A 15,048-nucleotide genomic window follows, 5' to 3' on the forward strand; every position below is an offset into this window, starting at 1 on the left:
CAGATGTGTGAGCTGGAAATATATCATGACAGCTAAAATGCGTCTTCTCTATTAAGTTCAGTAATATTCAAATCAGCCTAAGGCTTTTCTAATATGGTCTTCATGAACTTGAAAGACTCACAGACTCTTGGGGAGCTAACCACTGGTAAAGTCTCATCAAATCAAACACATTAAACAACTGCCATGAAACCTATCTAGTTCTTTTGTGTTGAGTTCTATTGTAGACAGGAGATACAGAGTGGCATTTATATGGACCTGTATTCCACTGGGCAGAACAATTGACAAAAATGAACAAATAAATTATTTAGTATATTCGAAATGAAAAGCGCTAAGGGGACCATGCAGTGGAAAGGAGAAAGTATGCTGTATTGTGTTTGCCATTTTAAGCAGGTGGACTGTGGGTGTTAGTGAGATGGCTCAGAAGGTGTTGGTGCTTTGCTGCCAAGCCTGACAACCTGAGTTTGATCTCTAGGACCCACATGACAGAATAAGAGAACTGACTCCTACAAGTTGTCCTTTGACCTCCATACTGGGAAATACACACACACACACACACACACACACACACACACAAATAAATAGGTGCAATAAAATTTTAAACAGGATGAATATTCTGAGCTTCCTAAACAGCACCACCAGCTGGGGACCAAGTGTTCAAACACATGAGCTTGTAGGGGAAATTTCATATTCAAACCACAACACTGGTACAGCTCAATATTTTTCAAGATTTTATGAGTTTGGGGGGCTAGAAAAATGCTTGGTTTCTGACTTTGCAGGGTGATTCTGAGTACCGAGGATTTATTTACTAAGGGCTCTGAGCATCTACTGACAGCATGGAGCCTGAACTGTCCCTGTCTGTCCTGTCAGCAGAAGCTAAAAACAATGGACTAGAATTTTCTTTGGTGGGCTAGAATCCAGATTTTACTGCAGTATTTTATTTGACTCTTTAATTTTTATTTTATCTATCTTCAAAACAGCGAGAAGGGATTTTGGTAATTACTAAGTGAGATTAAGTTTGGAAACTACTTAAAGCAGGGCTAAGCACACAGTAAGCATTCAGTTATTGTTGAAGCTGTTTATTATTATTATTCTGTTGAAGAGACAGAGAGGTGAAAACATATTGCCAATATTTCATAGAGAGATGGGTTCCATCTCTGTGTTTTCCACTTCCCAATTCTTTTGAAGATGACACATTATCTTATTAGGTGAAAGGGAGAATTATCTAAAGACAAACCAATGCTGGGACATATCTCCTTGATAATGACGTCTTTTGGTCTAAGAATGTTGAGGTTTACCTGATCCTGACATTCCTGACATGCAAATGTTTTTTGTTGGTTTGTTTTTTTGAGACAGTGTCTCACTGTGTAGCCCTGAGTGGACTGGACCTCACTATGTAGACCAGGCTAGCCTTGTAGTAATAGATCCTCATGCTTTTGCTTCATGAGTGCTGGGATTAAAGTTAGGCTTCACCAAACCCTGCTTGTAATGTTAAACAAAGACACAATTTATATATTAATGTTATAACAGTAATAAAAGCATTTTTTGTGTAAATATTCACTTGTAATGCCATTTTTAGTATGTTCAAACAAGTTATCAAGTGAAGTAGAAAATTAAATACAAAATTATAAAAATTTTGAATTTTCTCCCATAAAATTTTATGTGTGTGTTTGTGTGTGTGTTGTGTGTGTGTTTCCTTTTTAATCAGAGCTCTGAAATTTTGACAAATGTATTTCAGTATTTCCATATTTGAGACTGCTCTCATTTGAAATGTTCTTTTATCATCCAGAAGTGTTACCTCTTAATATCTGAAACTGAAACTTCAAACTCACTTGTATGCTTCATAGAAGAAAAAATTAAAAGTTGCATAAAAAATAAAACAAATGCATTTTAAGATACAACTTTAGCTCCAGGCATTTGGTAGAAGAAAAACAAGAAAACACTGCAACTTGACTAAATATTTTTATTAGGCAAAAGATAGAAATCACATAAAGTACATTAGTGTTTTCAATTTGCAAAATATTGACACTTGAGTAATTTAAACTCACAAAAAAGGAAATTATACCAAAGTCCAAAAGAAATCAGCCCTTACATTATATAATAGTAAATTAAATTGAAATATTCCTGGCAACACTCAAGCTGTGGTTTTAATTATCTTGAGATCTGAGGATTCTGAAGTAAAGTTTTCATAAAGACTGTAATTTTTGTCCCATTAGCTGTCTAACAGAATCAGATTATGTAACAGACATACTCAATTTAGAGATGACGTGAGGCTGCTGCATTGGGGTTGTAGTGATAACTGGAGTAGCTAAGCTGCCTGTGGGGACTGGAATGTTCAGTGTTGAGCTTTGGAAAGAATTTCTTTCTTTCTTTTTTTTAAGACTGCATTTCTTTTTCTTTCCTGCAAACACCACAGCTTTATTTTATGTTTTATTATTTATTTTATATTATATGTATGACTGTATTACCTGCATGTGTATAAGTTGTGCAGTGCCTGCAGAGGTCAGAAGAGGGCATCGAACTCCCCTGGACCTGGAGTTACAGATGATTGTTAGTCACCATGTGGATGCTGGGAATCAAACCTAGGTCTTCTGTAAGAGCAGCCAGTGCTCTTATCTGTTGAGCCATTTCTACAGCCCCTTATTTTATACTTTAAAAGTCACATTTTTATTCTTTGAGATTTTCATGTAATATGTTTTAGTCATATTCAGACCCCTTCCCCCATTTCTCAGATTCACACCCCACAAATGTCATGCCCTCTTATTTTTTATGGTCTATCCAGTTTAATTTGCGTTCTCCAAATGCTCTTGGGTGTGGGTCCATCCCCTGGAGTCTGGTCAACTTACCCAGCATCACACCCTCAAGGAAAACTGACCCTCCCTCTCCTAGCAGCTATCAGTTGCCAATAGTTCCTCAGCTGGGGGGTGGGGGGAGGGTGCTTCTCAGCCACTTCTCCATCCCATGCTGGGTTTTTGTCTGGCTTGATTTTGTGCAGGTCTTGTGCACCCTGTCACAAGCACTGTGGTATGTTCATATGTGCAACTGCTTTGTTGTGTCTGAACAAGAAGTTTTTCTTGTATTTATCCACCACCTCCTGGTCTTTCTCTGACTCTCTTTCTCAACCATCTGTGAGCTTGGGAAGGGGAGGGTGTGATGTAGATGTCCCATTTGGGACCAAGCACTCCATTGTCTTTCATTCTCTGCACGTTGACCAGTTGTGGGTCTCTGTGTCAATCACCATCTGCTGAAAGAAGCTTCTCTGGTGGGAGTTGAGAGATGCTTTCATCTATGCATATAACAATATCATTTGGCGCTGGTTTAATACTATGTCCATGTAGCAGAATAAGAGTATTAATTTCTCCCCCACAGCCTGTGATTTATTAGCCACAGATTCTTGTCACTGATAACAGTGCCATGTATGGGCTCCATATTGTGAACTGGGCCTTGAATCCAATCAGAAAGTGACTGGCTATTCCCACAACGTTACTATCACTTCTGAACCAATGGCCACATCTTTCCAGGTCAGCCATTACAATAGGTAGCAGGGCTCACAGGTGGGTAAGGTAAGTGATTGCTTTTCTAGTAGTTTGCATGGCACCTTCTAGCAGTACTGAAAGCTAACCAGTACGGATGAAGCTTTGAGGTCACTCCCATCTTGATTTCTCCATGTTTGCTTTACAACTCACATATGGGGTGCCTTCAGCACTGTCAAATTCTGGAGGTCAACCAAGAGAAACAGCAACAGCCAGCATCGTTTGAGTGTCTATGATGAAGAATCCCAAGACAAGGGAGTCCATTCCTGGCATTAATCTTTGTATTTGCTAGCAAGTGGTGTCTGGAAGGGACATTGTCCCCTTGTTACAGGTACCTCAATTTAAAATCGCTCTCTCAGAGCTAGAAAAGCTGGTAAGGCCGTGTTATGAACCTTAAAGATGCCTGTAGTCATTAAGGTCTCTGAGAATGGCTATAATACTTATAATATGTAACACTGGGGGCATTTTCATAAGACTAATTAAAACTTAACTAGTTCTAAGAAGTTGAAAAATAAATTGTAATTAAAAAAACCTCTCTGTCTCTCTCAACACACACACACACACACACACACACACACACACACACACACGTTTCAAGAAGCTTGTGCAGTAGTAAATTTCCATATGACATTTTCCAAAAGCCTTTGGTATTACTTATCCTTCCCCACACTCCCTCTTCTCCACTGCCCTCCCTCTCCTACCTCATTTAACCCTTCCTAGTCCCCTTTTCCTCTTTATATCACTGGATTCTCTCCCCACTCCCAGAAAGCCCCTACCCTATGGCCCCTAACTAGTTTTCTGTCCTCTAAGAAATTTTCCAGTTCAAGTATATATACCTAAGGATTCAAAGCTACCATCACATTAGAGAGAACATGTGACATTTGTCTTTCTGGGGCTGACCTCATCGAGGGTGGTTTTTTTTCCACTTCCATCTGTTTAGTTGCAAATTTCAATTTTCTTAACAACCGAATAATGTTCCACCATGTAAATGTATCATATTTTGTTTCAATTTCCTGGCTATTGTGAATAGGCAGCAATAATATTTTTTATTGGAATTTGTACAGTGTGACAATCTCTAAAGAAGTACTTATTAGGTGCATAATGTGTGTCAGTCTCTGTTAAATGCTAAGAACAAAGAAAGAAAGCCCTGGAGGAAAGACAAGAGAAAGGCCTGAAAGAACTCATGAGTTAGTAACAGAATGTGTGTGCCTGTGTGTGTATATGTGTGTCTGTGTGCTATGTGCTGTGTGTGTGTGCCTGTGTGCCTGTGTGTGCCTGTGTGCATGAATCTCTGTCTGGGGGTCTGGGTGTGCCCATGTGTGTCTGTGTATGCCTTTACGTACCTATGTGTTCATGTACATGCATACTTGTAAGTGCCTGCAGGTACCTGTGTATGCTTGTCTGTGCATACTTGTGTGTGCCTATGTGTGCCTATGCACATGTACAAACATGTGATTGCATCAGAATTCATGTGTCCTCTCAGGATCCTGCTGTGATGAGGAAATGATAATAAATAAGAAGTTTGCATTTATCACTAGACAAATATAGCAGCTGTGGTCTGAGTCTGATTCCCAGTGGCAGATGTCAGTGAATCTCCCTCAACAGTTTAACAGCAGCATATGTCACAAAATAGATTTAAGTTTCAAAGGAATGGGATTTTAACACAGTGTGGCCTGTACATGCGAAGAATACAGGCCCCATTAAATTCAAAGGTTTCATGTTAGCACAAACATGGATTTTTTTTTGAGAGTCCCTAAATACAAAATATAACCAGGAGAGTAACCTGGGGACATGAGTGGGCAGAGCAGAGTGAGTTGTGCTAGGGACAGCGGTATGGGTTCACCGTCTCAAGTCACAAAGCCTCTGTGGTAACATCATGCACACAAAAGAATGTTTAAAATTATAGAGCTATTAATAACAATAAAATTCACAGAAAAATTCTAAATCAAAATTATTTTTCATAAGTAAAGTGCAATTAGTATCATCAGTGTTCAAAAGAATTGGGACTTGTGACCACATTTTCCGTACACTGCTGGGGATAGCCCCTTCACTGATGCACTAAGAAATGTTTTAGGAAAGAGAGAATCTGAAAAATGTCTGTCTTCTGTATAACACTGGTGGCATGGGAGAATTTCCCATGGTTCTGAGCTCTCCAGTAGTAAATGAAATGACTGGTCTCTGGAAGAACAAAGAGACCAGAAGAACCATCAAAGAGATGCATGTAGTCATCATATGTGCAGCTCAGCCAGGGCAGTGGCAGGGTCAATGGGCAGCCTCGCTGCAGGTGGACAGATATTAGGACTCCTCCTTCCCTCCCTCCCTCCCTCCTTTCCCTTCTTCCCTTCCTTCCTTTTTCCATTTCCTTCTTTCCTTTTATTTCCTAGTGTGCAGAAGGGAGCATTAGCCCATATAGTAGATTACATTGTAGTCTCTCATTTAGATAGAAAAAAATCCCTGAGTTAATAAGTAGACTGAGACCTCCCAGGGCAGTAACGGGTTACAGATGAATCTCAATGTGCAACCCCCCACCCCAGTATTGTTTTTTATAGGCAAGAGTCTCTGTCATCAGAGTCTCAGGTTCTGTATTGTGGCCATTGGTCCACTTGGAGTTGTGCTTTGTGTAGGGTGAGACATAAGGCTTAGTTTTCTTCTTCTGCATATAGACACCCACTTTTCCCAGCAACATTTGTTGAGGATGGTTTCTTTTCTCCAGTTCATATTTGACATCTTGGTCAAAAATCAGGTGAATGTAATTGCATAGACACATCTAGTTATTCTATTCTATCCTATGCTATTGACCTTTGGGTTGGTTTGCCCTAGTAACATGCTGATTTTAATACTATGCCTATGTAGTATAACTTAAGATCAGGTATGGTGAAATCCCTATGACATTCTTTTTGGCTCAGGTTGTCTCTGGCTATTCAGGCTGGGTTTTTTTTGCTTTTATATGAATTTTAAGATTATTCTTATGTATCTGTGAAGAATGGCAAGAAGATTTTGATTGGGGTTGCACTGAATCCGTAAATTGTTTTTGGTAAGATGATCAGATTCACAATGTTAATTTTTCCAATCCATGAAAATGGAGTTTCCCAATTTCTAGTCTTCTTTAATTTCTTCAGAATTTCAAATTTTTCATTGTAGAGTTCTTTGCTTCCTTGGCTAGATTTATTACAAGCTATTTTTTAGGTTATTGTGAAGGATTGTTTTCCTTATTTCTGTCTCAGTGTGTTTGTCATTGGCACATATAAAGGCTATGGGCTTTTTATGTCAATGTATCCTGCCGCACTGCTGAAGGAGTCGGAAATTTCCAGTGGAGTTTTCATGGTTTCTCATGTATAAAATCACATTTGCTACTCATTTCTTACTGCTCTGTCTAGGACTTTAAGAGCTGCATTGCCGAGGAGTGGAGATAGTAAGCACTTTCACCTCGTTTTCGATTTTAATGAAATTGATTTGAGTTCCTCCATGTATGATGCTGTTGGCTATGGGTTTGTCATGTATGCCTTTTACCATGTTGAGGCATAGTCCCTCCATCTTTACTCTCTTTAGAGCTTTTATCATGAAAAGACATCGGATTTTCTTTTGAGATGATCATAGGATTCCTGTTTTTAAGAACAATTTATATTACTTATTACATTTTTGATTTGCATATTTTGGAAGGCAACTATGCTCACCACTATACCACCAACATGATTTGCATATTTTGAATGACCCTGAATCTCTGAAATAAAGCCAATTTGGTCATGGCGAATGATCTTTTTGATGTGTGCCTGAATTTGGTTTGGAAGTATTTTCTTGAGGATGTTTTCATCTGTGTTTATCAAGAATATTGGTCTGTGGTTTTCTTTGTGTTTGTATGCCTCATCTGTTTTTGGTATTAGAGTAGTACTGTTTTTTTGTGAAAAAGTTTTGGAGTGTTCCTTCTATGTCTCTTTCATGAAACAAATTGGGAAGAATCAATTGTAGATGTTCCTCAGAGGTCTGGTAGAATTCTGCTGTGACTCCATCTGGACCTGTCCTTTTCTTTGGCTGGGAGGCATTTTATTATCTGTTCAACTCCTTGCTTATTATAGATCTGTTTAAACTACTGATCTCATCTTGTTTTTATTTTGGTGGGTCAGATGCATTTAGAAATTCACATACTTCTTTAGGTTTTCTAATTTAGTAGATTATTGGTTTTTAACTGTGTCGTTATGATTTCCTGAAAATTTTGTTTGTTTGCTTTGAGACAGGGTCTCTCTGTAACCCCATGTCACCTGGAACATGCTATGTAGACCACAATCTCCCAGAGTTCTACCTGCCTCTGCATCCAGGGTGCTGGGATCAAAGGCATGCACCAGAGTGTCCAGGACTCTTAGAGATCTAAACTCCCCTCTGCTTTCTTTTTATCCCAGAGGTTTTGGTATGTTATGTTTTCATTTTCATTAATTTCTAGGAAATTTTTCTTTCTTATTTCATTTATTCAGTGACCTATTCGTCTTTCCAGAGTGCATTTTTTATTCTGTATGTGTCTGTGTACTTTCTGGGTTTCCTATTTCTTTTTATTTCAAGCCTTATTGTATCATAGTCAGATAGAATTCAAGGAATTATTTCAATTTTCCTGTATTTATTAGAATTTGCTTTGCTTCCCAATTTGTGGTCTATTTTACAGAAATGTTCAAGAGCTGCTGAGAAGAATATGTATACTCTAGATCAGGGTAGAATACTCTGTAGCTGTTTGGTCTATTTGATCTATGATGCCATTTAACATTTAACGCCTATGTTTCTCTACTTTTGTTTGTTTGTTAGATGTCCTGTCTATTGGTTAAAGTTATGTGTCAAAGCCACCTATTATTATTGTATTGAGGTTAATCTGTGGGCTCTAAATGGGTCCTCTGCGTGGGTTAACAGAGGTGGGAGTGTGTCATGGGGTTGGCACAGTGTGGTTTTGGGCCTAGGGAGCAGGTGGCTGCTCTGTAGTTATTTTTCTAATTTTTCAGCCCAGGGGTCAGTATTCAGATAGGGGCAGAAGCTGTAGAGAGTTACAAAGAATCTGATTAATGCAATGCATTATTTTCGCTTTCAAACCAACAGTGATACAACTACAGAGGGCATAAATCGCAGTGGACAGTGTGATGGTTAATATTGCCAAGTTTACAGTATCTAAAATCACCACACACAAAAGACTTCTGGGCATGTTTGTGAGGGAGTTTCTCAGCTGGGTGGGAAGACCCATCCTCAGTGTAAGGTGGGACATCCGATGGACTGGTGCAATGGGAGGAATTAAAAGGAGAAAGGGAGCTGAGCACCAGCATTCATCACTCTCTGCGTTCTGACTGTGGATGCAATGGACTAGTTGCCTCACATTCCTCCTCCATGACTTCGCTTCCATGATGGATTGCATCCTTACTCTGTGAGCTGAAATAAACACTTTCTTTTTGTCACAACAGTAAGAAAAGTAACTAATACAGACAAAAAGGGAAGGCAGAAATAGGTCTTTTCCTGGTTTCCTGAAACAGAGTCTAGTATTCCTACATTGTAGTATGGTGGAAACTGTTGAAAACCATCATTCCAGTCAAGGGGCACGTGTGGATTCAGAGGGCTGAACATCACAGCTGACACTGGGTAGATGGAGGAGCCCAAAGCAAGTATAGAATGTTTAATCCAAAGCTTTCTCTGATGACCACAAGATGAGTTTCAAAGGCTCTCCAGTGGCAAATATGAACTGAGGTATTGCTCCCAGTTAACAGGGAGGGAAAACTAAGTTGCCCAGGGAGGGAAAGCTCAATTGCTCATGCTATCTTTGAGCAGTTAGGAGCAACATGCAAAGGGCCACAGCAGCTGCCATGGTGCCAGTAGATGATGGGATGAATTAGTAAATGAATGCCAAAGATCCAACGAGATGTGCTGTGCGTCCTCTGGATGTGTTCCCTGGGAGAATCCAGCCATATGGCTTCATCTAATCTGGCACCATCTCCTAAAGGAGTGACTCTTTACCTATGATGACCTACAGAACTTACCCAAAGGGTCAGGTTAAATAAAACAAAAGCAGGCTTTTGTGTATTTTTTATAAATTAAAAATTAAAATTTTTTAGCTCACTTAAATACTATGTTTATAATTTACATTCTTTCCACCCCTTCTTCTCTCCCCACCAACTTTTTCCATGCCCCCCAACTTTTTCAATTTCATGACCTTTTCTTAAATTACTATATATATATATATATATATATATATATATACATATATGTGTGTGTGTGTGTGTGTGTGTGTGTAAAATACCTCCTGAGTTCGTTTAGCATTGTTTATATGTACATTTCTTTAGGGCTGAACACTTGGGTTTGGATAATCTGTTAGTGAGTCAGTCCTTGGAGAAAACTGATTTTCTCTCTCCCAGCAGTCACTGATTGCCCGTAGCACTTCATGTAGAGGTGGAAGCTTGTGAAATTTCCCCCTCCATTTTGGCATTTCAACTGGTGTTGTCATTATGCAGGTTTTGCTTAGGCAAACACATTGAATAGCTTCCCATTCATGTCTAGTAGGCCGACACATATTGGCATACATGATGTTGCATGAATAAATTAAATGTGCATAAATATGGAAAAGACTTCGTAACACTTTGCTATTTCAGATGGAATCATATTGCTCATATCTGTGGTTCCTCCCAGACTTGTAGACAGGTTAGTGACCTGCCACATTCAGGCAAAATTCCTAAGGTCATTGTATAATTTGCTTTTGGTTGCTGTAACAAAATACTTGGTGTTAGCTGATTTTAAAGAAGAGAAAAATATTTAATTCCCAATTGTGGATGTCCAGGAGTGTGCGCTGACACCTGTTGGGTGCTGTCAGGACTTTAAGGTGGCATCACATCCTGAAAGATTATTTCATTGCAAGAGGGGAAGATTCTGTGGTGAGACAGGAAGCCAGGAAATGGAAAGGAAACAGTCTTGCTCTTCCATTAAGTGCTCTCCACTCTCAAGAATGATACATGAATCCTTTCCTAGGCCAGCTCTCCTAATGATCTAATTACTCTTCACTGACCTCTGCCTCTTAAATGTTTTATGAGTTCCCAATGTCACAACACTGAGTGAGCTTCAAATATGTGAACTCCTCATAGACACAGGCTATATAACAACAGACAGTGCCAGACAGGATAAACTTGCTTTCCAGTTGTTGGTCAGGGTAGTCCAAGAGACTTTCATAATAACACAGGATATTTCCACAGCCTTGATTACCTCCTAGAACTTGATAAGTTCTAGGGTCTAAGAACACTCACTGGAGGAAAGACAGCATCTTCAACAAACGGTGCTGGCAAAACTGGATTGCCACTTGTAGAAGAATGAAACTAGATCCTTACCTTTCACCTTGTACCAAAGTCAAGGACCAAATGGATCAAAGACCTCAGTAAGAAACCTGAAGCTCAGAAACTGTTAGAAGAAAACATTGGCAATAACCTACAAGATATAGGTGTAGGAAAGGAGTTTCAAAATCAGACATCAATTGCTCAGGAATTAAGGTTAACAATCAACAAGTGGGACCTCATTAAACTAAAAAGTTTCTGTACAGAAAAAGTAACAACCAAGGAAGTGAAAAGAAAACCCAGAGAGTAGGAAAAATCGTCACCAGTGACACATCTGACAGAATTATAACATCCAGATTATATAAAGAACTCAAAAAATAATCAAGAAAGCAAGTGACCCAATTCAAAGATGGGCTAAAGACCAAAACAAAGATTTCTCAAAAGAAGAAAGATATCTAAAAATCATCTTAAAAAGTGTTCAATATCTTTAGTAAATAGGAAAATGCAAATTAAAACCACTTTAAGATTTCATCTTACCCCAGTCAGACTGGCTAAGATCAAGAGAACAAATGATACCAAATGCTGGAGAGGACGTGGGGAAAGGGGAAAGCTCATCCACTGCTGAAGGGATTACAAACTCATGCAACTCCTATGGGAAGCAGTGTGTATAACTCTTAAAAATCTAAAAATGAACCTACCATTTGACATGGTTATACCACCCCTTGGCATATACCCAAAGGACTTATCCTATTGCAGATATATTTGTACATCCATGTTTGTTGCTGATCTTTTCACAATAATTAAGAAATGGAAGCAAACTACATGTTCCTCAACTGATGAGTGGATAACAAAAATGTGGTATATTTGCACAGTGGATTTCTACTCAGTGGTAAAGAAAGATGAAATCATGAAATTTCCAAGCAAATGGATGGAACTAGAAACTGTTACATTAAGTGAAGTAACACAGACTCAAAAAACAAACCATGTATGCTCTCCCTCATTTGTGGATCCTAGCACTAAATCCTTATACGTGAATATGTATCCTGATGTAACTTCAGGAACCAGGATAATGAAAAGGAATCATGGAGGTAAAGGGAAAGAAAGAACCTGAGAGAGAACAGTAGGAGACAGGCATTACTGAGGGAGAAATGGATAAAATGGGGATATTTAAATTGGAGGAAGGACAGAAGGTTATACGAGAAACTTTGGGGATAAAAAGAAAGAAGGTGCTCAAGAGAGGTGGGACCATAAGAGAAGGGTATTATTAAAGGAGAAATGGGGATAAAAGGATCATTTTAAATGGGAAAGTCATGATGCAAGAGTTATACAGGGATAGAGAGAAAGGACAGATAAATAATGCCTAGTGTAAAAAACCAGAGGGAATCATATTAGTTCAACAACCTAATGCCAAATTATGCATACAATATCTCTAAATGAGTCCATGTGTATAGCTAAAGGCTATATAACAAGAAACAGTGCCAGACAGGAGAAACCTTTCTTTGAGTTGTTGGCCCAGGTTTATAGCTTTGAAAAGCACTATGCAAGGTTCTAGGGGAGAACATCGATGATGGTCCAACACCAGCTTCAAGACCAAATAGCCACGTCAGTGACCTGCACAGCATATGACATTGGTGCAGCAGTGGCACTTTTATCTTGGAGGAAATCAACAGCTACCTAATTGGAATAAAAGACCAATTTCCTCAATGGGAGGAAACTCATGTGTGCTACTGTAAACATAGCCAAATACACATGGCTGGAGAGGTCACAGATCTTGGAGAAAACCCCCAAACTGTGACATCCCTAGACTAATATAATTTCTTACTCTGTGAAAAATATGTATCCTTATATTTACAGACAAATATCCCAGTCACCAATCATCAAAGAAGCTTCTTTTGCACCAGATGGAGACTATTATAGAGTTCCACAACTGCTTACAAATAGACATTGCCTGCTAATTGACCAAGTCTAAGAGGCACATCTATAATGCAACCACTATACCTAAGGCACACAGAACATAGGACAAGGGGTAAAGAAGACAATAGTGAATGAATATCTCACTTCTTATTAATGAAGCTCCCTCATGCAACAAATGAACAAAGTGTAGGGACTAAGAGTGCAGAATGCTGGTCTTTGGACAGGACTCAAATATTAAACTATACCCACCAGGGCTCAGGGACCGTTGTGGAAGAGGGGACAGAAAGATTGTAAGAACCAGGAAGGAGGTGCATGACCATATGGCACTAGAGTCCTACAAGCTCCTGGGATCCTGCTCAGATGAACCTACAGCAATGGTGTCAGCATGTACAGGACCCATGCAAACTCAACAGACAAAAACCCAGCACAGAGAAATGGACAGCCGACCCCAATCTTAGCTGAAGAAATATTGACAATTGATTATTGTTGGGTGACAAAGAGCTGATCTTCCTAAAGTGAGACTCCAGATAGACTGACTAGACCTCAGTAGATCTTGTACTGAAGGACATCTGTGGACACTAACTTGGCACAATAGGCCTTACTACAAATGACAGAATGTATGAATTCCAGTGGGGGGGCTGTGGGAGGTGCCAGTGGGGAAGGGGGTATAAAGATGATTAAGATTGATTGAAATGTTCTCTATGAAATACACAAAAATTCAATAAAAACAGGTTGAAATTCCTTCAAAAAAAAGGTAATCCCAATCCAACCTAAGGAACTCTGGGCAATTGATGGCTCCTGGGAGGAGGAGAGACAGTGTCTTACAGGGATGGGATTCTTAGTGGGCTCAGTTGGTGGACCTACACTGAAGGACATTACAAATCAAACTCTCTAGCTACGCTATGTATCTATACTTAAGAGACTACGTTAAACTGGACAGGAGGCGGTGGAAGGAGGTGTGGATAGTGGAGGGGACCAGCAAACTGCATTGTATAAAAATTGCAAAACTTAAAACAAACAAACAAACAACAATAAATCCTGACCCAAACTATAGTAGTCATATAGTAGTCTTCTGTGGAGCTGTTCTAAACATTGAACCTTCTAAAACAGCAAACAGTCACCTAATATACTTTTGACATCTTAAGATATGGCTAAGATAAATTTCCAATTTATAGTCATAAATTTCAAAGACTGTATGAATTATTGAATGTAGTACTTTAGTATTTTATGATAATTATATTTGAACTTATAATATTTTAGATATATTAGGTTCAATAGAATTTTTAAAATTTATTTGTTTTTATTTTCTGTGTATTAGCATATTGGTGGCATGTGTGTAAGTGCACCCGTGTCATGCAGTGCCTGCGGAGGACAGAAGAGGGCGTCAGATCCCCTAGAACCAGAGTTACAGATGGTTGTTAGTTGCCATTGGGTGCTGGAATTTGAACTTAGGTCTTCTGCAAGAACAGCCAGTGCTCTTAAAAGCTGAGCCATCTCTCTCTCCCCTCAATAAGATATTTCTTATTTGGACTGAATTCCTCTATTTCTTTTTATCTTAAAAATTTGGCTACTAGAAATTGTTGAGTCATGTAGCTAGCTTGAATCTGTAGCCTACATTATATTTTTGTCTGGGCTATGACAAAGGTAAGAGGGGAAAAACTTAGAGCTCCACCAGTCTAGGGTACCACATCCTTTTACCCTTAAGCCATGTATTTGGAAACTGACAATGGGCACTGGGATGAGGGAGCAAGGGAACTTTGTCCTTGGCAAATAAGGGTATAAATCCAACCCCCCCGGCCCGTGAATAATGTGAGCGTGACTGCCTCAGCGGCTTCATGCTGAGGACCACAAAAGAATGTCTTTGGGGGAGCTCTTTTCCCATTATGTCAAACAACAACAACAAATTATTTCCTTTCACCTGTTTCATGCTATTTTTTATCCATTTAACAAACCCACAACTTCTTATTTTCAGAGAAAGATTAAGCAAAAAGAAAAAATCCAGACTTCAGAGGGCTTTTTGAGTGGCAGAAATTACCTTGAAGCCGTTTGGATGTATTAAATGTAAGTATATTGGAAACATACGGTTACATTTCCTTTTAAAACAATTGCGTGTTTAAAACTTAATGGGAAAAGTAATTGGCAGAGGGTTGCCTTTAGTTTTCAAATCCCTAGTGTTTTCACGCATGCACATTCACATATCATTTAGATGATGCTCTTTCCACAGAAAACCAGGCAGGACTTCTGCCTGAAGAGGTAAGGTCATTTTCCAGATGTCCATTCACTTACAAGCAGGGGTTCAATGTCCTGAAGAAGAGCTTTCTTTAAGC

This window comes from Nannospalax galili, unplaced genomic scaffold (genome assembly GCF_000622305.1).
Source record: "Nannospalax galili isolate Female #2095 unplaced genomic scaffold, S.galili_v1.0 scaffold271, whole genome shotgun sequence".
Classification (NCBI taxonomy): domain Eukaryota; kingdom Metazoa; phylum Chordata; class Mammalia; order Rodentia; family Spalacidae; genus Nannospalax; species Nannospalax galili.